Raw genomic sequence first — 23,707 nt, 5'->3', positions numbered from 1 at the left:
TGCATCTTCTCTAGTTCATGGGAGGCTGGCTCAACTATTGCATCCGTTATAGGAGAAGGACCTGACTCTCCAAAACATGTCTTTTTTACCTAGTGATATTTATTCACTCTTGCATAGATTTCCAACATGGAACCTCATTTTTCCTCTCCTACATACAAGAATTGACCTCTATGGATTTACAGCTTCTGTTGTCCCAGAAATTGTTTACAGTTTTTAATTATATAACTAAAGTAATGGAAGTTTTAATGTAATAGTATTTCAATTTAGAGTCATTGTCCTACAACAAGGAGATATAATTCCTAAGTTTCTCTAAAACACATCTATATGAAGTCCCCAGATTGTCTACCTGATGTAAAAGCTCTCTAGGGAAGGTTGATGTCCTCAGTTCTAATCATTGCTTATAACAACTCAGAGGAGAACAGGCTGTGATTTCCATCCAAGAAAAGCATATTACTCTGCTTCCACTGTCACATTGTCTTCTCTGACTCTCATCTCTTGCCTTCATCTAATAAGAATACTTGTGATTAAACTGGGCCCATGTTATAATCCAGGATAATCTCCACCTCTCAAGATTCTTAATTTAATTGCATTTGACAGTCCCTTTTGACATGAAGGTAAAATTCACAGACTTCTTAGAACATGGACTTCTTGCGGGGGGGGGGGGGCATTATTCAGCCACAATAGGTTTGAGGTAATCTATAAGAATGGCTTAGAAAATATGAAGTTAAATAACTTACTATCATGATATAAATACTCCAGTCAAAATTCCCTTTGCCCTCAAAGTCCAGTATTCCTGAAAAATGGAAACTGAAGAACTCATGAAGTCTTCTTCGTTTTTCCATATACATTAGCAATTTATACAGTGTTTATTCTCCTGTTTATTCTGTCTTAATATTTTTATGACACGAAATTTTCAGTGAAACTTACAACTTTCTAATATTCTTTTTCTTCTGATTATAGAAGTAATGTTACGATTTTTTTGAAAATTAGAAAAATAAAAAATAAACATGGAGACATATAAAAACAAAATTTAAATTCAGGAATTATACTACTCAAGAAAACACTGGTAACATTTTGGTAAATCTCATTATAGTCTGACTATTCCTCTCATTGTTTTTGTCTGCCAACTTTTGCCTCAAAAAAGTACGTATAATAGTAGCTACTATGTATTCAGCAGTTAAAACACAGCACAGACTACACAATGGACTTCAGACTTCCATGAGCACCCACATTATTATTATTATTGTGGTGGTGGTTGTTGTTATACAATCAGTGAGGCATGGTTCAGTAGTATAATTTAATAAACTTTTGAGTCACAGCTTATGAACTTTGACACATTGGACCATATTATCTTTCAAAACACATTTACTAGTTTTGTCATGTCAGTGTATGCACATCCAGTTTTCAAGTCCTTCTTGATTGTCACCCTATTAGGATTATAGAATAGGACCCAGAGAAATTCCAAAGAATGGCTAGATAGCTCCTTGCCTGGTACTATCATATTTACCCAAAACTTCATGCCATAAGTGTACACAACCCTGATGTATACTAGAACATTCTTGGAGCTCATTAAAAATCTAGGTGTACACGTCCTGTAACAGGACTACAAAATCAGAGCCTTTCTGCTTAGGGCCCAAGAATATGTGTTTTAAAAAGTTTTCCAGATCAATCAGATATACCTTATGTGTGTATAACCTCTGACTAAATGCCTATGTCCCAGAACTTTAGCTTGTCCCTACTCTCCAATTTTTCTGTCATTAGCAAACTCCTTATCTAGTATTTCTCCTTAGAAGGAATATATTTTTCCATTTCAAGTTGTTCTGTTTTGTGTAATTCTAGTGAAATTGGGGCAGCTGAAACCTAAGTTTCAAGTAAATGAGTCAAAATTCATTTTCTTCCAAAGAGATATTCCACAAACCCAGCACAACTGATTGTGCAGATTATCATTAAACTGCAGTGAAGTCCTCTCATTAATCAGATCACTGTGTATGTGTTGGTGTAATTCTGATCTGAATCTGTCCTTGAGTCAATACCACACTGTCTTAATTTCTAAACCCTTGATTTCAGGTAATGTGTGCTCTGAAGCTTTTCTTCTTCAAGACTGTCTTAACTGTTCTTGGTCATTTGCATTTCTATATACATATTAGAATCATCTTTTAAATTTTCATAAAAATGCCTATGGGATCTTGAAAATCATTCCATTAAATGTATAGAGGGGAGATCAGGAACATGGTGGAAGAGTAAGACGCGGAGATCACCTTCCTCCCCACAGATACACCAGAAATACATCTACACATGGAACAACTCCTACAGAACACCTACTGAACGCTGGCAGAAGACCTCAGACCTCCCAAAAGGCAAGAAAGTCCCCACGCACCTGGGTAGGGCAAAAGAAAAAACAGAGACAAAAAATAGGGATGGGACCTGCCCCAGTGGGAGGGAGTCGTGAAGGAGGAAAGGTTTCCACACACTAGGAAGCCCCTTTGCGGGCGGAGACTGCGGGTGGCAGAGGGGGAAAGCTTCAGAGCTACGGAGAAGAGCACAGCCACAGGGGTGCGGAGGGCAAGCGGAGAGATTCCCGCACAGAGGATCAGTGCCGACCGGCACTCACCAGCCCGAGAGGCTTGTCTGCTTACTCGCCAGGTCGGGCGGGGCTGGGAACTGAGGCTCGGGCTTCGGTCGGAGCGCAGGGAGAGGACAGGGGTTGGCGGCATGAACACAGCCTGCAGGGGGTTAGTGCGCCACGGCTAGCCGGGAGGGAGTCGAGGGAAAAGTTTGGGCCTGCCGAAGAGTCAAGAGACTTTTTCTTACCTCTTTATTTCCTGGTGCACAAGGAGAGGGGATTAAGAGCGCTGCTTAAAGGAGCTCCAGAAACGGGCGCAAACAGCGGCTAAAAGCGTGGACCCCAGAGACGGGCATGAGACGCTAAGGCTGCTGCTGCCGCCAACAAGAAGCCTGTGTGCAAGCACAGGTCACTATCTACACCACCCCCCATCCGGGGAGCCTGTGCAGCCCGCCACTGCCAGGGTCCCGGGATCCAGGGACAACTTCCCCGGGAGAATGCACAGCACACCTCAGGCTGGTGCAACATCCCGGCAGCCTCTGCCACCGCAGGCTCGCCCCGCACTCCGTTCCCCTCCCTCCTCCCGGCCTGAGTGAGCCACAGCCCCCGAAGCAGCTGCTCCTTTAACCCGGTCCTGTTTGAGCGAAGAAGAGACGCCCTCAGGCGACCTACACGCAGAGGCAGGGCCAAATCCAAAGCTGAGCCCCGGGAGCAGTGAGAACAAAGAAAAGAAAGGGAAATCTCTCTCAGAAGCCTCAGAAGCAGCAGATTAAAGCTCCACAATCATCTTGATGTACCCTGCAGCTGCGCAATACATGAATAGACAACGAATCATCCCAAATTGAGGAGGTGGACTTTGAGAGAAAGATTTACTATTTTTTCCCCTTTTCCGCTTTTTGTGAGTGTATATTTATATGCTTCTATGTGAGATTTTGTCTCTATAGCTTTGCTGTCACCATTTGTCCTAGGGTTCTATCTGTCCATTTTGTTTTTTTTAAAGTTCTTTTCTTAATAATTTTTTATTTTAATTATTTTATTTTATCTTACTTTATTTTATATTATATGCTTTCTTTCTTTTCTTCCTTCCTTCCTTCCTTTCTTTCTTTCTTTTTCTTTCTTTCTACTTTTTCTCCCTTTTATTCTGAGCCGTGTGGATGAAAGGCTCTTGGTGTTGCAGGCAGGAGTCAGTGCTGTGCCTCTGAGATGGGAGAGCCAACTTCAGGACACTGGTCCACAAGAGACCTCCCAGCTCCACGTAATATCAAACGGCGAAAATCTCCCAGAGATCTCCATCTCAATGCCATACCAGCTCCACTCAACAACCAGCAAGCTACAGTGCAGGACACCCTATGCCAAACAACTAGCAAGACAGGAACACAACCCCATCCATTAGAACAGAGGCTGCCTAAAGTCATAATAAGGCCACAGACATACCAAAACACACCACCAGAAGTGGACCTGTCCACCAGAAAGACAAGATCCAGCCTCATCCACCAAAACACAGGCACTAGTCCCCTACACCAGGAAGCCTACACAACCAACTGAACCAACTTTAGCCACTGGGGACAGACACCAAAAACACCGGGAACTACAAACCTGCAGCCTGCAAAATGGAGACCCAAAACACAGTAAGATAAGCAAAATGAGAAGACAGAAAAACACTCAGGAGATAAAGGAGCAAGGTAAAAACCCACCAGACCTAAAACTGAAGAGGAAATAGGCAGTCTACCTGAAAAAGAATTCAGAATAATGATAGTAAAGATGATTCAAAAAATTGGAAATAGAATAGAGAAAATGCAAGAAACATTCACCAAGGAACTAGAAGAACTAAAGATGAAACAAGCAATGATGAACAATACAATAAATGAAATGAAAAATACTCTAGATGGGATCAATAGCAGAATAACTGAGGCAGAAGAACGGATAAGTGCTAGGGGTAAGACAGGAATAAAGACGCAGACCTACTGGAGAACGGACTTGAGGATATGGGGAGGGGGAAGGGTGAGTTTTGACAGGGCGAGAGAGAGTCATGGACATATACACACTAACAAACGTAGTAAGGTAGATAGCTGGGGGGAAGCAGCCGCAAGGCACAGGGATATTAGCTCGGTGCTTTGTGACAGCCTGGAAGGGTGGGATGGGGAGAGTGGGAGGGAGGGAGACGCAAGAGGGAAGACATATGGGAACATATGTATATGTATAGCTGATTCACTTTGTTATAAAGCAGAAACTAACACACCATTGTAAAGCAATTATACCCCAATAAAGATGTTTAAAAAAAAAAAGAAGAACGGAGAAGTGACCTGGAAGATATAACAGTGGAAATAACTACTGCAGAGCAGAATAGAGAAAAAAGAATGAAAAGAACTGAGGACAGTCTCAGAGACCTGTGGGACAACATTAAACACACCAACATTTGAATTATAGGGCGTCCAGAAGAAAAAGAGAAAAAGAAAGTGACTGAGAAAATATTTGAAGAGATTATAGTTGAAAACTTCCCTAATATGGGAAAGGAAATAGTTAATCAAGTCCAGGAAGCACAGACAGTCCCATACAGGATAAATCCAAGGAGAAACACGCCAAGACACATATTAATCAAACTGTCAAAAATTAAATACAAAGAAAACATATTAAAAGCAGCAAGGGAAAAACAACAAATAACACACAAGGGAATCCCCATAAGGTTAACAGCTGATCTTTCAGCAGAAACTCTGCAAGCCAGAAGGGACTGGCAGGACATATTTAAAGTGTTGAAGGAGAAAAACCTGCAACCAAGATTACTCTACCCAGCAAGGATCTCATTCAGATTTGATGGAGAAATTAAAACCTTTACAGACAAGCAAAAGCTGAGAGAGTTCAACACCACCAAACCAGATTTACAACAAATGCTAAAGGACCTTCTCTAGGCAAGAAACACAAGAGAAGGAAAGACCTACAATAACAAACCCAAAACAATTAAGAAAATGGGAATAGGAACATACATATCAATAACTACCTTAAATGTAAATGGATTAAATGCTCCCACCAAAAGACACAGACTGGCTGAATGGATACAAAAACAAGACCCATATATATACTGTCTACAAAAGACTGACTTCAGACCTAGAGACACATACAGACTGAAAGTAAGGGGATGGAAAAAGATATTCCATGTAAATGGAAACCAAAAGAAAGCTGGAGTAGCAATTCTCATATCAGACAAAATAGACTTTGAAACAAAGACTATTACAGAAGACAAAGAAGGACACTACATAATGATCAAGGGATCGATCCAAGAAGAAGATATAACAATTGTAAATATTTATGCACCCAACATAGGAGCACCTCGATACATAAGGTAAATACTAACAGCCATAAAAGGGGAAATCGACAGTAACACAATCATAGTAGGGGACTTTAACACCCCACTTTCTCCAATGGACAGATCATCCAAAATGAAAATAAATAAGGAAACACAAGCTTTAAATGATACATTAAACAAGATGGACTTAATTGATATTTATAGGACATTCCATCCAAAGACAACAGAATACACATTTTTCTCAAGTGCTCATGGCACATTCTCTAGGATAGATCGTATATTGGGTCACAAATCAAGCCTTGGTAAATTTAAGAAAATTGAAATTGTATCAAGTATCTTTTCTGACCATAACACTATGAGACTAGATATCAATTACAGGAAAAGATCTGTAAAAAGTACAAACACATGGAGGCTAAACAATACACTACTTAATAACGAAGTGAACACTGAAGAAATCAAAGAGGAAATCAAAAAATACCTAGAAACAAATGGAGACACGATGACCCAAAACCTATGGGTTGCAGCAAAAGCAGTTCTAAGAGGGAAGTTTATAGCAATAAATCCTACCTTAAGAAACAGGAAACATCTCAAATAAACAACCTAACCTTGCACCTAAAGCAATTAGAGAAAGAAGAACAGAAAAAACCCAAAGTTAGCAGAAGGAAAGAAATCATAAAGATCAGATCAGAAATAAATGAAAAAGAAATGGAGGAAACAATAGCAAAGATGAATAAAACTAAAAGCTGGTTCTTTGAGAGGATAAACAAAATTGATATACTATTAGCCATCAACTCATCAACAAAGAAAGGGAGAAGACTCAAATCAATAGAATTAGAAATGAAAAAGGAGAAGTAACAACTGACACTGCAGAAATACAAAAGATCATGAGAGATTACTACAAGCAACTCTATGCCAATAAAATGGACAACCTGGAAGAAATGGACAAGTTCTTAGAAAAGCACAACCTCCAAGACTGAATCAGGAAGAAATAGAAAATATGAACAGGCCAATCACAAGAACTGAAATTGAAACTGTGATTAAAAATCTTCCAACAAACAAAAGCCCAGGACCAGATGGCTTCACAGGCGAATTCTATCAAACATTTAGAAAAGAGTTAACACCTATTCTTCTGAAACTCTTCCAAAATATAGCAGAGGGAGGAACACTCCCAAACTCATTCTACGAGGCCACCATCACCCTGATACCAAAACCTGACAAGGATGTCACAAAGAAAGAAAACTACAGGCCCATATCACTGATGAACATAGATGCAAAAATCCTCAACAAAATACTAGCAAACAGAATCCAACAGCACAGTAAAGGATCATACACCATGATCAAGTGGGGTTTATTCCAGGAATGCAAGGATTCTTCAGTATACGCAAATCAATCAACGTGATACACCATATTAACAAACTGAAGGAGAAAAACCATATGATCATCTCAATAGATGCAGAGAAAGCTTTCAACAAAATTCAACACCCATTTATGATAAAAACCCTGCAGAAAGTAGGCATAGAGGGAACTTTCCTCAACATAATAAAGGCCATATATGACAAACCCCCAGCCAACATTGTCCTCAGTGGTGAAAAACTGAAAGCATTTCCACTAAGATCAGGAGCAAGACAAGGTTGCCCACTCTCACCACTCTTATTCAAAATTGGAAGTTTTAGCCACAGCAATCAAAGAATAAAAGGAATCCAAATCAGAAAAGAAGAAGTAAAGCTGTCACTCTTTGCAGATGACCTGACACTACATAGAGAATCCTAAAGATGCTACCAGAAAACTACTAGAGCTAATCAATCAATTTGGTAAAGTAGCAGGATACAAAATTAATGCACAGAAATCTAAGGCATTCCTAGACACTAATGATGAACACTCTGAAAGTGAAATCAAGAAAACACTCCCATTTACCATTGCAATAAAAGAATAAAATATCTAGGAATAAACCTACCTAAGTAGACAAAAGACCTGTATGCAGAAAATTATAAGACACTGATGAAAGAAATTAAAGATGATACAAAAAAACGGAGAGATATACCACGTTCTTGGATCGGAAGAATCAACATTGTGAAAATGACTCTACTACCCAAAGCAATATACAGATTCAACACCATCCCTAACAAACTACCACTGGCATTTTTCACAGAACTAGAACAAAAATTTTCACAATTTGTATGGAAACACAGAAGACCCAGAATAGCCAAAGCAATGTTGAGAACGAAAAATGGAGCTGGAGGAATCAGGCTCCCTGACTTCAGACTATACTACAAAGCTACAGTAATCAAGACAGTATGGTACTGGCACAAAAACAGAAAGATAGATCAATGGAACATGATAGAAAGCCCAGAAATAAGCCCACGCACATATGGTCACCTTGTCTTTGATAAAGGAGGCAGGAATGTACAGTTGAGAAAGGACAGCCTCTTCAATAAGTGGTGCTGGGAAAACTGGACAGGTACATGTAAAAATATGAGATTAGATCACTCCCTAACACCATATATAAAAATAAGCTCAAAATGGATTAAAGACCTAAATGTAAGGCCAGAAACTATCAAACTCTTAGAGGAAAACGTAGGCAGAACACTCTATGACATAAATCACAGCAAGATCCTTTTCACCCACCTCCCAGAGAAATGGAAACAAAAACAGAAATAAACAAATGGGACCTAATGAAACTTGAAAGCTTTTGCACAGCAAAGGCAACCATAAACAAGACCAAAAGACAACCCTCAGCATGGGAGAAAATATTTGCATATGAAGCAACTGACAAAGGATTAATCTCCAAAATTTACAAGCAGCTCATGCAGTTCAATAGCAAAAAAACAAAAATCCAATCCAAAAATGGGCAGAAGACCTAAATAGACATTTCTTCAAAGAAGATATACAGATTACCAACAAACACATGAAAGAATGCTCAACATCATTAATCATTAGAGAAATGCAAATCAAAACTACAATGTAATATCATCTCACACCAGTCAGAATGGCCATCATCAAAAAATCTAGAAACAATAAATGAGAGGTGTGGAGAAAAGGGAACCCTCTTGCACTGCTGTTGGGAATGTGAATTGGTACAGCCACTATGGAGAACAGTATGGAGGTTCCTTAAAAAACTAAAAATAGAACTACCATATGACCCAACAATCCCACTACTGGGCATATACCCTGAGAAAACCATAATTCAAAAAGAGTCATGTACCAAAATATTCATTGCAGCTCTATTTACAATAGTCAGGAGATGGAAACAACCTAAGTGTCCATCATCGGATGAATGTATAAAGAAGATGTGGGACAAATATACAATGGAATATTACTCAGCCATAAAAAGAAACGAAATTGAGCTATTTCTAATGAGGTGGATGGACAAAGAATCTGTCATACAGAGTGAAGTAAGTCAGAAGGAGAAAGACAAATACCGTATGCTAACACATATATATGGAATTTAAGAAAAAAAAAATATCATGAAGAACCTAGGGGTAAGACAGGAATAAAGACAGAGACCTACTAGAGAATGGACTTGAGGATATGGGCAGGGGTAAGGGTAAGCTGTGACAAAGCAAGAGAGTGTCATGGACATATATACACTACCAAACGTAAAATAGATAGCTAGTGGGAAGCAGCCGCATAGCACAGGGAGATCAGCTCGGTGCTTTGTGACCACCTAGAGGGGTGGGATAGGGAGGGTGAGAGACAGGGAGATGCAAGAGGGAAGAGAGATGGGAACATATGTATATGTATAACTGATTCACTTTGTTATAAAGCAGAAACTAGCACACCATTGTAAAGCAATTATACTCCAATAAAGATGTAAAAAAAAACCAACCTATAGAGGAATTTAGGAAAATTAGTGTTTTTTTAAATATTTAATTTTTCAATCAGTAAATATAGTTTATCTTTCCATTTCTCTCATTCAATGTCAATGAATAATACTTTTAAACTCAGATATTTAACATATCTTTTGTTAGTCATCCCTAAATAATTGATTATTTGGGTAATATTATAAATGGGATTTTTTCCAATTATTGTTAGCATATAGAAATATTTTTGATAACCTTGTACCCCATGATCTAGCTAATTTTGCTTATTAATTATAATAGCTTGTTTCAGATACTTTTGGATTTTCCAAATATTTACTTCTTCATTTTCAATATTTGTTTTTTATTCTTTCTCTCCTGCCCTATTTTAGTGGCAATAATGTTCAGATTTGATTAGAAGTGATATTGGATATCCTTGTCTTTTTCCCAACCTGAAAGGGAAAATATTGACTATTTCAGCATTAAATATAATTTTAGCTGTAGGGTTATTTTAAAGATTCTTTTTATCATGTAATGAAAATTTTTATTTCTAAAGTTTTCTAAGAATTTTTATCATGAACAAGTATTGAATTTTATCAAATCCTTTATCTTCATACCTTAAGATGATTATACATTTTGTTTCTTATTTAATCTGTTAATGTGATGACTTCGTTGATTTTTCAGTATAAACCAGCCTCACATTCACGAAATTAAACTTACTTGGTGATTACCTATAAATGTTTTTGTATACCACTTTGAATTAGGAACTACATTTGTGAACATTTTATTTAGGTTTTTGTGTATGTGTTTAAGAGAGATATCTGCTTCTAATTTCTGCTTTCAACAAGTTTTAGTGTCAAGGTTATTGTAGAATCAAAAAGTGATTTGGGAAGTCATTCCAATTTTATTATTAGGAAAAACTTGATAAGACTGATACAAGTCCTTTCTTAGATGTTTGGAAGAATTCCTTGTAAACCATGTGAGCTTAAAGATAGGTGTATGTGCATGGATGTGTGAGTGTATGTTTCCATTACAGATCCAATTTGTTGAATAGGACCATTCATATTATCTCTTTCTTCTAATGCCAATTTTGGTGAGCTATGTATTATAAGGATTTGTCCATTATTTCAAAATTTTTAACTTAATTGGTATACATTAGTCGTAATATCCTTTTATCTGTTGGATCTGGATTGATGCTCTATTGTTCTGGTATAAAAAAATTATGTTATCTGTTTTTCTTGATAATACTTGGTAGGGATTTATCAATTTAATTAAAATTTTCAAAGAATCAAATTCTGGATCTATTTTATATTTTATATCTATCTCATGCCCTTTTCCTCTTATTATTTCTTTTGTTCTATTTCTTTGAGCTTAACTTGCTTTTTTCCCCTGCAAACTTCTTGAACTGAAAGCTTAAATCAATGACTTAACATTTCTTCCTTTCTAAAGTGTCCGTTTAGAGCTCAAAATTATGCTTTAAAATTATATTACATGCTTTACAGACATACTGTATACTTTACATGTCCCCTACTTGATTATTTTCAAGTCAGTGATTATTTTGAACTTTTAATCAACTCTTGGTCTCTTTTTATTATCTAGTCTGTTATTATTTTTTCTTGTTTTTGTCAGTCATGTGTTCCCATTTTTATCATGTTTCATAAATTTTGAGCAGATGCCAAACATCGTGTATTAAAAGCCGTACAGGCTCTGGTCAATCTTATTTTTGGCAGACAGAATGCCAGTTGATCACTTTCATTGTGTCCAGGCTAGATTTGAGGCTTAGTTAAGACTATTTCAGTTTTAAGTTTGTATTATAACCACTTTAGTTATCTACTTTTATTATGTTTACTTATTTATTATCTATTATTCAATACTATTTAATATTTCTCCAAAACTTACTGGTTTAAACAATATTTATTATCTCATGGTTCTTATAGACCAGAAATCTGAGAATAACTTAGCTGAATCTTGTGCTTCAGAGACATAGGCAGAAACCAAGATATCATCAGAGCAGCAGTGCTTACTCATGTGAGTATTGACAGATTTCAGTTCTCATGGGCTCTTGCTTGAGGGCCTCAATTCCTCACTGACTCTTGGCTGGAGACCATGCTCAGTTCATTGCCACATGGACTTCACCATGGGGAGCTCAACATGGTATAAATATCACAATATAAAATATGTCATAGTAGAGCTCAACATTTGCTCTTGAGGAGTAACCATTACTCCTAAGTCATGGTCCTACCATCATCACAGTTGAAAGTCTGAGGTATTTTCTGAAGTACTTTCACCATGATGAGACTTGAAATCCACTTTCTCTTTCGTCAGGATTACACAGTTGCTGAAATCTCTTCTCAACTCTTCAGCTTCCCAGTTACTCTTTGCTGTTTGCTTCCTGAAGTGCACATCCTGTGCATGCCCAGAAAATATCTTCTCTCTGGATTTTTGTCCTGTGTGTTTTAACTTCCTGGCCAGTCCTGAGCATTCTGCACTCTGTCATTTCTGACCCTGCATTTTTCTGATTAGGTACAATCTCCCTGAACCAAAATTGTAGTAATGCAGTCTGGGAAAAGTTTGAATTTGAGTTAATCTTAGGGGCTTATTTCCTTTTAGGGATCATGGTCCTGTAAAACTTCCTGCCTGTTTGGATTGCTGTCTTAAATACCTTATAAGCGTTGCTTTACATTTGTGTCCAATAATTTTTTTTCCACCTGGAGGGTTCATCAGATACAGTATATACTATTAAAACCATGTATCACTATTAACTCCTACTAGGTTTATAAGTAATATAAGATTTTTAAAATAAAAAGTTTTATATTTTAGTATATTTAATGGCACTTTTCTTCTTTTTGAACAAGTTTCCATTTTTAAATTTTGCACTGAGCCCCACAAATTATATAGCTATCCATGATTCCTAAATAACTATTACCATATACCCTAAAACCAATAAATTAATTTAAATGGTATTTTTCAACAAAGCATTTTACTTGATATGGCAGAGACTTGGTAACTCTTCTCTAAAACCAGTTTCTCTTCTCTATGTGCAAAAGGTTAGTCCATATTTCCCAGACTCCCTGGCCATTAGGTATAACTATATGACTAAATTCTAGTCAATATATTGGATTGGCCACAAAGTGAAAGCCTCATGCCCCACTTCCAGGCCTAACTCATAAAAGCCTGCACTCTGACTCTTCATGCGCTCATCCTTGGTTCAATATGGACGAGCACAGAGACCTTGGAAGCCATGGTGGGAAGTATATAGTACAGGAGAAAATAATCATCTGTGTTTCTTGGTGACCACTAGGAAGAAAGCTGCCTGTTGGTCAGGAACATTGTTTGGGACTTTACACAAAAAAAAAAATTATATTTTTTGACACATTATCTTCTTGTCTGTGTTTACTTTAACACCTAGCATTTCCATTACTATAGTTTGTCAAACCAAATTCTTTGGTAACAAATACAAATACCAAGGCCATTCATTCATTTCATTTTACAATACATTAATTACCTCCAAGGGACAAGTCCTTGATGTTAATATAAAATATATGTTGATGGAAGGAGGTTGGAAATGAAATTGACAATGTTGCATATGTGTTTATATCCATCACAATCCTTTCTGTTGCAACTAAGGTAAGGGTCATTTGAATATATTTGAGATAATTTTTGCCCATATTTTAACATGAAATATGAGAATATTTACAAATCTATACTCTTGATAGTATATCAAGGATTCAGTTCTCAGAAAATCCCAAAGTCTGGAATTCCCTTTAATATATTTTAAGGTGACAATAGTTTGTCAGATTTTATGTATTTCTTAAGCCTAAATTATGGTTTACATTTATTATGAATTGAAATAAAATGACTTAAAAAGGAATGATTTCAAACAGCATTAATAGTAATATAATAGCATATTTCAACTAATTTTTATCATTTATTTCTAAACTACTTTCCCTTAAATTTATATGAGCACACCTCTTCATTTGTCACTACATTTGAAATCAGCATTCCTGTATATGCTTGTGTGTTCTTCCTTTTGCAATGTTTTCTCACCCCACAGAGTATGTCTTATGATACTTTATCTGTAGCTCTGTACTGCCTCTAAGATCATTGTATGTGATTTCTTGAGAATTAAATTAATAGTTTTGTTCGGGTCTCACCAACTCTTGAGAGAATAGGAATGACATCTGCTATAAATTACCAAGGAAGTTTAGTACAAATAGAAGAAACAGCAGTACGTTTTAAAAAATAATCCTCTAAATTCAATCTGTCTAGGGAAACAGCATATAATCTATCCTGATGTTTATATAAATATTGAAATAGAATAATGCACTGCAAAGAGACAATGTATTAGCACATTAAACACTGTGGCATTTTGTGATTAATATGATAGTAAAATACTCAGTCATAGCTATCAATAGGCCTCAAGTCAGTCCTGAAGGAAGCAGAGTGGCTCACTAGGAATAAGATGAAAAAGAAAAAATCCAGAAATAAAGGGAAATGGAATTCAGGAATGTCTCAATTTTAACTAAAATCATTTTCCGGAGAAATTACAACTTTCAAATATTTGGGAGACTATGTTTTAGAAAAGGGAGTATACTCATTCTATGGGGCCTCAAATGGCAGAATTGGAATTATTATGATAGAACTATAAGGAAGCAAATTTCAGCTCAATGAAATAAAGGCAGGCATCATAGCTTGAGCAGATCATCTTGGAAAAAATGTAAGTCTTTTTCACCAGAGACATTACAGTTGGTAGATATAGTAGGCTGACTCATAACCCCCCAAAAGATATGTCCAAATCCTAATCCCTGAAACCTGTGAAAGTTATCTTATTTGGAGAAAGAATCTTTGCAGATGTAGTTAAGTTAAGATCCAGGTCATATTTTCCAAATGGGCCCTAAATCCAAGGAGAAAGGACCTTATAAGAGACACAGAGGAGAAGGCAGGCACAGAAGAGAATGTGACGTGAAGATGAAAGAGAAATCGGAGTGCTGTGGCATCAAGCCAAGGAAGCCAGCAACCACTAGCATCTGGAAGCATGGAGAGAATTTGCCTCTAGAGCTTCTTAAGGAGTGTCTGCTGGCACCTGGATTTTGAACTTCTGGCCACCAGAACTATGAGAGAATAAGATTTGGTTATTTTAAGCCACTAAGTTTGTGGTAATTTCTTGTGGAAACCATAAGAAACACACAACTGATGAATATTAATCTAGAATATAAATGGAATTCAAGCACTGATAGGAAGATTATAATGTATGATAATTATATTCTTACTCCAAAAACTTCCTACCATCTTTTTGAACATTTTCAGAAATTTATCTGGCGATGTAGAGGCATTGATGCTATTTCCAATAGCTTCCAAAAGAGGAAATTTAGGATGATTACTCTGTTTTAGGTGTTTTGCATTCAAAGTAAATTCTGTGAGAATATTTTTCCCATGGAAATTATGGTGGAATTAATAAAAATTTCCGAAAATTGCAAACTAAATGTTTGCAAAACTATCAAACACATTACCCAGTACAGAGTTTTAATATATTTTCTTTCTTTCCATTTCCTGCCCTTTTATCTTCTATTTTCCATATTGTAAGCAAGCATATGCATCCTCTATAAATCCAAATAAATTTGATCTTCTATAGAAAAAAATAAAAAAATTGCTATGATGTATCTCTCCTAGGCTCCATATTTCTTACTTTATATTTTTAGATTTGCTATTTTCTCTTCCTAACACAAAATGTAAAAGAACTTGGCAGAACTATTTGTCTCCCTTTTATTTAGAAAATACTTGTGCAGAATTTCAAGAGGGTTTTTGTTATTGTTGTTTAGAGTGAACTTGACCTAATCTCTCAGTTTGTTTGCCCTCATGCCTAAGAGGGACAAAGGAGTCCAGGAAAAGAGGACAGAGTATTGTTTCAACTTGAAGACACCTGGGCTTTTGCGCCCAGGCTTACGTAGCTAAATACCTGCATAACGTACACTTGGGTAAATGATTCCTGTAAGAGGACAGCTAAACTCTGTGCTTGAGTTTTCTTCCTGGAATTCAACGCAGTGGAACTGTAAAAGATTAGGATTTTATTTTCTTTCAAATATTGCTTGGAATGTTTTCTTGGAAGCAATGCAGACAAATTATTGCAGTGTTTAGGAATCATTTGCATGAATAGAGATGATATTTTTCAAATGTTTGATTTAAGCTTTGGTGGTCTTTCTGAAACTGCCAAATGTCATTTATAATTGCTAGTGAAAGGAAATGTTAGTATGAAATAGTCCAAGTCTATAATCCAAAACCATTTTCAAATTATTTTTGTAAAGGTTAGCAATGTTTTTATCTGCAACGTTTCCTGATTAAACACATTTTGGTTTGATGAGTTGGCCATCTCTGTAGACACCTGGCAAAAAGAAAAGTCGGGTAAAAAGATGTATAAGAGGATCACCAAGTTGGCATCACAAGGTAGAAACCACCAACATGTCCTGTAGATAACTTAAATTGTAATTAGTATTTTTTTCCCTGAATCTCACCATTAAATGGAGTTCCAGAGTTCATAATTAATATATTTCCCTCTTTCATGTGTGTTTGTTTATGCACATCTGTAGGTAAGATGGCAATTCCTTGATAAGCCACACAGAAAGCAAAATTGACAGAAAAAAGTTCTTGCTGACCCCTTCTCCCTAAATTTCACTCTTAACTTTGTCTGAACTAGTTCACAAATGAGTACTTCATTATCTTTAAAGTCTTCTAGAATAGCTGAGACAGGATGACACAAGCACACATACACACATATACATGTACATACACATACATGTATTCAAGTGTATAGAAACTTAAAAGATAGTGAGAGAATAAATAAAAATCAATATGGATAACTTTAAAGAACATAAAGTGCCCTGGGGCCTCCATTTTAATCAGAGGCAGAAGAGAGAGCCCTTGGATGTTTCATAACTTAGAGTGGTTCAGAAGTACAAGACAGGAGATACAATGCAATCATGACTGTAATCGTTAAGTCACTCTATCCTTTCTATACTGCTCTACACATTACTCCCACAAATTCATTATTCCACTACTGACATTTCTCACATCCATACCACTATGGTCACTGGATCCCCCAGTCCATCATAAATAAACTCTCCTTCATCCTTAACCTCCACACAGATAATTTTTTACATCCCCTTGTCCTATACATCTCTTTGTTCCTAAAAGATATTATTTTTCTTGCAGCCATCTTCGATGGTGGCTGTTCCTTCTCCTACACCTACATCAGTCATGAGCAATGGTGGCATCTTCCTTTCAGATGACAGAACTCCCCCTCTTCTACACTGAAATGATACCCAGCCCACTGAACTAACAATTTATTCCTTGCTTTAACTCCTTATTTGTCTCACATTCTTCTTGATTGTGGATCCGTGTCTGATTTTTTTTTTAATCTGCTATCACCAGAACCTTCAAGAGCCTTCCTTTTTGCATTTTTTTGTCAACCCAACTTGACTTGTTGATACAACTGACCATATCAAATATTATGCTCAAAAAACTGAGAAATTCTGAATGGAATAAAAATAGATCATGCTTTTTCAGTCCTTAATACTTTTCGTTTATTTATTTTAGCAGTTCCCTCTTCTCAAACAATAGATCTCCAACTTTAGCATATTTCTCCAGACCTCTCACCCAAATTTCCCTCTCTTTACTAATAAGACCAATTACCTTCTAAATTCCAAATCCAGTGGAAAATTTTCAGCCCTTATCTCTACTGGAGTTCTCTAAATACTGTATGTTGGTAAATTATATATATGTATATATATATATATATATATATATATATATATATATATACATATATATAATTCTCATATACATACATATATTTCCCATCTTTCTCTCATGTCCTCATCAAGTTTTCCTTACCAATCTTCTTCATCAGCTCACCCTTTGATTTGATTCCTTTAGAACATCTATACTCAGACATTCTTCTCCTCTATGTTCTGTGTATAGGTGCTTTCATTCACAATATGGCGCTAATTTTCTCTTTTAACTCCTGTCCTGGCCTCACTTCTTGTTTCCAGACCTATTTAAAGAGTCAAAACATCTGTTTAATGAATTATAACACATGGAATTTCCATAAGCACTTGAAACGAGTACTTTTCTTATAACTCCTATCCTACTTATTTACCCAGATAAATTACATCAATAGAATCCAGTCAGGAAAACAAAGCCCAGACTGAAATTTCATGTAGGAAATTTGTTATGGAGAACAGTTATGAAAGTTATGAAGTTATTAGATGAATTGAAAGGGCGAACAATGAGACACTGTGAGACAATCCAGAGTTTAGCAAGAGAAGGAAACCATTACCATCCCTTAGTTTGCCAGAGCCCAGGAGTCTGAGCCACTAGGCAGGAACTGTTAAAACAGAAGAAGAACTGCCATAGGAACTAGATGCACAGAAGAAACAGCCCTTTCGAGGGACACAGACAGAAACAGAAAAAAATGGGAAAGCAAAGAAGAAATAGAGCCCTTTCCAGGGACATAGACACAAACAGGAAAAAATCTCTGGCTTCTCTGGCTCTCCAGCCTCCAATCTCTCCCTGTGATATTTGCCAGAGCCAGTGAGCAAGGGAACTTGGGATATGGTGCAGTGGTTAGCCTCTAGCTACTCAGAATAGAGCAGAGCATGAGCAAGAAATTGATTTGAGAACAATCATGCAAATGACTAGCAACCCAGAAATGACGAATGAATCAGGGCCTTCCTGCAAGCTGTTTTGGTTTTGGAATATCTTTGCCCAACCTTGTGATTGCATCTATGTACTATTCTGTGACATCACCAGAGAGACACTCTTTTCCACCTGCTATATATTTCCCTTGTTCTGTCTTTAACAGTCTACTGAAACATGGTTGCTCAGTGTATCCATTTTTGTCTACTGAATATTTGCTGTTTTTAAATACCAGTTTGGGGTTTAATAATTCCAGTAAAATCAGAAAGGAAATTTATTGAGCTTTGAAATATTTTATCTCAAAATCACTACACTGAAGTCTAAGATAAGCAAGTACAACTTTATAGACTCCTTATCTCACAGCTCCTGCTAGCCATATAGACAATGCTCTTTTTCCATAATGTAAAAATGCCCACTTCTGTAATCTCTCTTTAATCAAAGATAACTAAAAAATAAAATTTTTATACTCTCCCATCTAATCCTGGTATTATATTTTAGGAACATATCTAATTCACAGCTGAGAAGGCAATGTAGTATACTAGGAAGCAGACAGATTCAAAAGTCAGATTTTGTAGGTTTAAATTCCGACTCCATCACTACCAACAAATTACTCTGGTCAAGTTATTTAATCTCAATGTACCACAGTTCCCATATTTGAAAATAGAATGGATGATCTATTTTATAAGGTTATGGCAAGGTTTAACAGAGCCAAGATAGATAAAAATCTTTGAAAAACACCTGTACTTGGTATGTACTTTATAAGTGACATTTTATTTTGTATTAATAATAAATTATTATTTTGGTCTTGTATGAAGACAAATTCAGATGAGTAGTTTTCACCATTAAAGAATAAAATATATATGTATGCATGTGTATGCATATATAATCCATATATGAATAACTTTATCTAAAATATTTCTAGTTAATATAAATTTAAAGTAACAGTTTAATTATATAATTAAACTACATGAATGTTAAACATGGAATATTTACTTTTAAAGTCCAGTGGGATAAAAGGTATACTAGAGACTGCTGTACAATTGAAGGCACTAGCAGAGTTCAAAAGAGTTAATCTGAATAAATCTGCTCTATTTTATAAAGAGAAAAAAATTGTATTAAAATGTAAATTCACCATTAATAAATTCAGTGGGAAAAGTTTCTCAGCAGTAAGGTACAGTATATTTGCCTTGTCCACTGCCAAAGGCAGGTTTGGTATGAAACAGTAAGAATGCCCTAAAACAAAATACCATGTATTATTTTAACACCAGTTAGGTATTAAATCTTACCATGTTTTAATTCCACCTCTCTCTTCAGATAAGGCCATTTGATTAACTCACTGCAGCTTTAGTTTTAACTCACCTCTTAGGCCTATTATTACCTCATGGTGGAGAGTTCTAGACTTAACTTATTAGCATCCTTATAACCATTGGTAGTTCCCAAATGTTGGTTCTTACCAAGAAACTGAAATATTTTCTTTGTTCATGTATGTAATATATATTTTAGTAACTTTAGAAATGCCCCACCTCGTTTATATTTGGGGGTCTGCCTTCATCTGATCTTTCTCTCTTGCACAGATTAAATATTTCTCTGTGACCTCAGATAAATGCCTAAAATCTTCTGTGTATTATCTGTACTATATGGATTTACAAAAATTATTCAAATGGGTCAATTTTTCTCCCCTAAATTATGTGTCAAGCTAACTAGTTAGTGAGAAGTGTGTTGAGACAAAGTGGAAAACTGGCATAAAAGAGACTTACAGTGCATGGCTAAAAATAACTCCTCCTTTACTTACTGTTTTAAAAAGTACAATGTTCAGGCTGAGATGCACAAATTTATACATAAAAAGCTTAAAATATTTCTTTATTTTCATTATTTGTAAAATTATAATTTTGCTTAGCAACAGAAAATATAATTAGTTAAGGATTTTTTCTCTCCTTAGAAACTACATTATGAGGTTTCTACTTTATTTTCACAGTTCTGGATCTATTTTGTTTTGTTATTTAAATTTAAGTTCTTTGCCAAAGAGTCCAATTTTAACTTTGTCCAGTTTTGAAATTTTGTGATTAATTTTGGTGGCATATGAAGAGAAAGTCAGTAAAAGAAAGTAACCGTGGCTAAGAGCCACTGAAAATGAATATAGCATATTGAATTCTGTTCTCTGGCACTTGTACTTATAAGATAATATACTTTCTCAGTTTCTAGTTCTACATGTAAGCAGCTTAGAAGTCACCACTCCATCCTAATAACAAGTAAAAGCAGAACAGACTGAAAAAACTAACAACTCTTCTTGGATAAGAGAGGGAAGGACCAAAGCAAACCACTACATCTAAGATTGGAGAGACAGACTCTTGAATATGGAATCACAGCTTACCCTTGAAGCAGAGTTACTTGAGAGCAAACTGCCTCAGGAACCACTCACAGGATAGCAAAATCTAAATTGTAATTGATGAATTGCTGGAGACTCAGAGTGGACAACTCTGAGACATAAAAACACCAGGGGACCCAGTTATTGGAGAAAGGGAGACACAAGATTATGAGATTTATAAGGAGCTTTACCAGGTTCCCACAGTAAATATTATGGAAAAATTCCCTGGGTCTTGTGGCAGGGCGTGGGGAAAAGGAACCACTTTGAAATACACTAGAGCACTCTGCTCTTCTTAACAAGACCTGTTGTCAGGGGAAATTAATTAAGCAGAGCCTAACCTAAACTGGGGTACTACTGGAGACTGACGTGGGGAAGAGAAATACCCAACTCCAGCCCACTATAAACATCCAAAGTGGGAAGAAAAAAAATGAGAAACACTTGCAAAGCTCACAGTCCAGAGACAGAGGCTCACTAAACGGCTGAGACTTAATCATACAGAATCCTCCCTCTCCCCCCGCCACATTAATATAGGCCTATTTATAGCAGTTCCTCTTAACTGGTACCTCATGTGTGGCTATCAAGAAAAAATTACAAAGCATACCAAAAGGCAAAAGATTCTCACAATTTGAAGAGACAGAGCAAACATCAGAATCAGACACGGCAGGCAAGCTGGCATTATCAGACCAGGAACTCAAAACAACTCTGAGTTATATGTAAAGGGCTCCAGTGGATAGTAAACAGCATGCAAGTACAGATGGGCAATGTAAGCAGAGAGATGAAAATTCTAAGAACCAGAGAGAAATGCTAGAGATCAAGAACACTGTAACAGAAATGAAGAATGCCTTTGATGGACTCATTTGTATATTGAGCACAGCTGAGGAAAGACTGTGAGCTAGAGCAGGGGTCCCCAACCCCAGGCCACAGACTGGTACTGGTCCACGGCTTATTAAGAACCAGGCCACACAGCAGGAGGTGAGTGGTGGGCGAGTGAGCGAAGCTTCATCTGATCTTCTCCATCACTCACATTACCACCTGAAACATCCCCCCCTGCCCCCCAACCCCTGTCCATGGAAAAACTGTCTTCCACAAAACCGGTCCTTGATGCCAGAAAGGTTGGGGACCACTGAGCTACACGATATATCAGTAGTGGAATCCTTGAAAACTAAAAAGCAAAGAAAATAAAGACAAAAAAAAATAGAACAGGCTATCCAGGAGCTGTAGGAAAATTATGAAAGTGGTTAACTATGTTTAATGGGAATAACAGAAAAATAAGAAGGAAAGGAGCAGAAGAAATACTTGAAACAATAGATTGAGAATTTCCCACAAATTAATGTCAGACAACAAACCACAGATCCAAGAAAATTAAAATTATAGAACATTAAGCAGGCTAAAGGAAAAAGAAAACAAAACAAAAAAACCCAAGACCTAAACAAATTACTTTTAAGTTACAGAAAATCAAGGATTAAAAAAAAATCCTAAAAGTAGCAAGTGGAAAAATACAACCTTACCTATAGAAGAACAAAGATAAGAATTACATCTGCCTTCTCCTGAGAAAATTTGCAAGCAAGAAGATAATGGAGCAAAATACAGGTGACTATTCAGCAAGCCGGGGTAAGGGGTACCTATCATCCTTGCAGTAAAAAATCCAAGTATAATGCTAGAGTCAGCCTTCTGTATCCATGGTTCCACATCCACAGATTCAGCCAACTGTGGATTGAATTATATAGTGCTATAATATGATTTCATTTAAAAAAATGAATGTGTAAGTGGACCTTCAGAGTTGAAACCTGTATTGTTCAAGGATTAATTGCATTTAAAGGGTTCAGACAAAACCCCCCAACAACCCAGAATTCTGTACCTGTGAAATTTTTCTTCAAACATCAACGAGAAATGAAGACTTTCCCAATCAAAGAAAAATTGAGGGCATTAGTTGTCAGTAGCCTTATCTTCAAAAAACATTAAAATAAGTTTTTAGACAGAAGAAAAATATATAGGTCAGAAATACAGACCTACATAAAGAAAGGAAGGGCATCCAAGAAAGAATAAATGAAGGTAAAATAAAAATTTCTTCTTATCTTAATTGATCTCACAGATAACAGTTTGCTCAAAATAATAATAGCAACAATATATTTGATTATGTATGTTTATGTATATCATATATATATATTTGTATATGATTATATATAAATGAAATGAGTGACAGCAGTGAAATAAGGTATGGGATGGAGTCATTAGAATTATATTTTTATTATAAGGTACTCATACTACCCAAGAACTGGTACAGTGTTATTTGAAACAGGACTTGGATTAGCTGTAAATATATATTGGAAACACTAATGCAACCACTAAAAAAAGTAAAAGTAGTATAACTGGTATGTTACACTGATATCTAAAAAGGAGAAAATTGGAATCATATAAAATGCTCAATTAAAACCATAAAAGGCAGAAAAAGAGTGGAAGACAAAAATAGGACAAAGAACAAGGGTGACAAATAGAAAATAGTAATGGATAGGGTAGATATTAATCCAACTATATTAATATCCACTTCAAATCTCAAAGATCTAAATATACCTATTAAAAGACAGATTATCAGAGTTGATCAAAAAACAAAACTATATATTGTCTACAAGAAACCCACTTTAAATATGAAGTCACATATAGATTAAGAATAAATAGATGAAGAAAAATATACCATGCTAACACTAACCAAATAAAGTAGGAATAGCTATATTAACTTCAGACACAGCAGACTTCAAAGTAAGGAAAGTTACCAGGGATAAAGAAGGGCATTACATGATGAAAAGGGGATCAATTCTCCAAGAAGACATAACAATCCTTAACGTGAATGTACCTAACAACAGGGGATCAAACTATGTGAGGTAAAAAATGATAGAACTACAAGGAGAAATAGATGAATTCACTCTGATAGTTGGAGACTTCAATAGCACCCTCTCAGAAATGAACATATCCAGAAGGAGAAGCCAAGATGG

The sequence above is a fragment of the Phocoena sinus genome, chromosome 5 (assembly GCF_008692025.1).
Source record: "Phocoena sinus isolate mPhoSin1 chromosome 5, mPhoSin1.pri, whole genome shotgun sequence".
Taxonomy (NCBI): Eukaryota; Metazoa; Chordata; class Mammalia; order Artiodactyla; family Phocoenidae; genus Phocoena; species Phocoena sinus.
The sequence above is the reverse complement of the archived record's forward strand: the minus strand, read 5'-3'. Positions refer to the sequence as shown.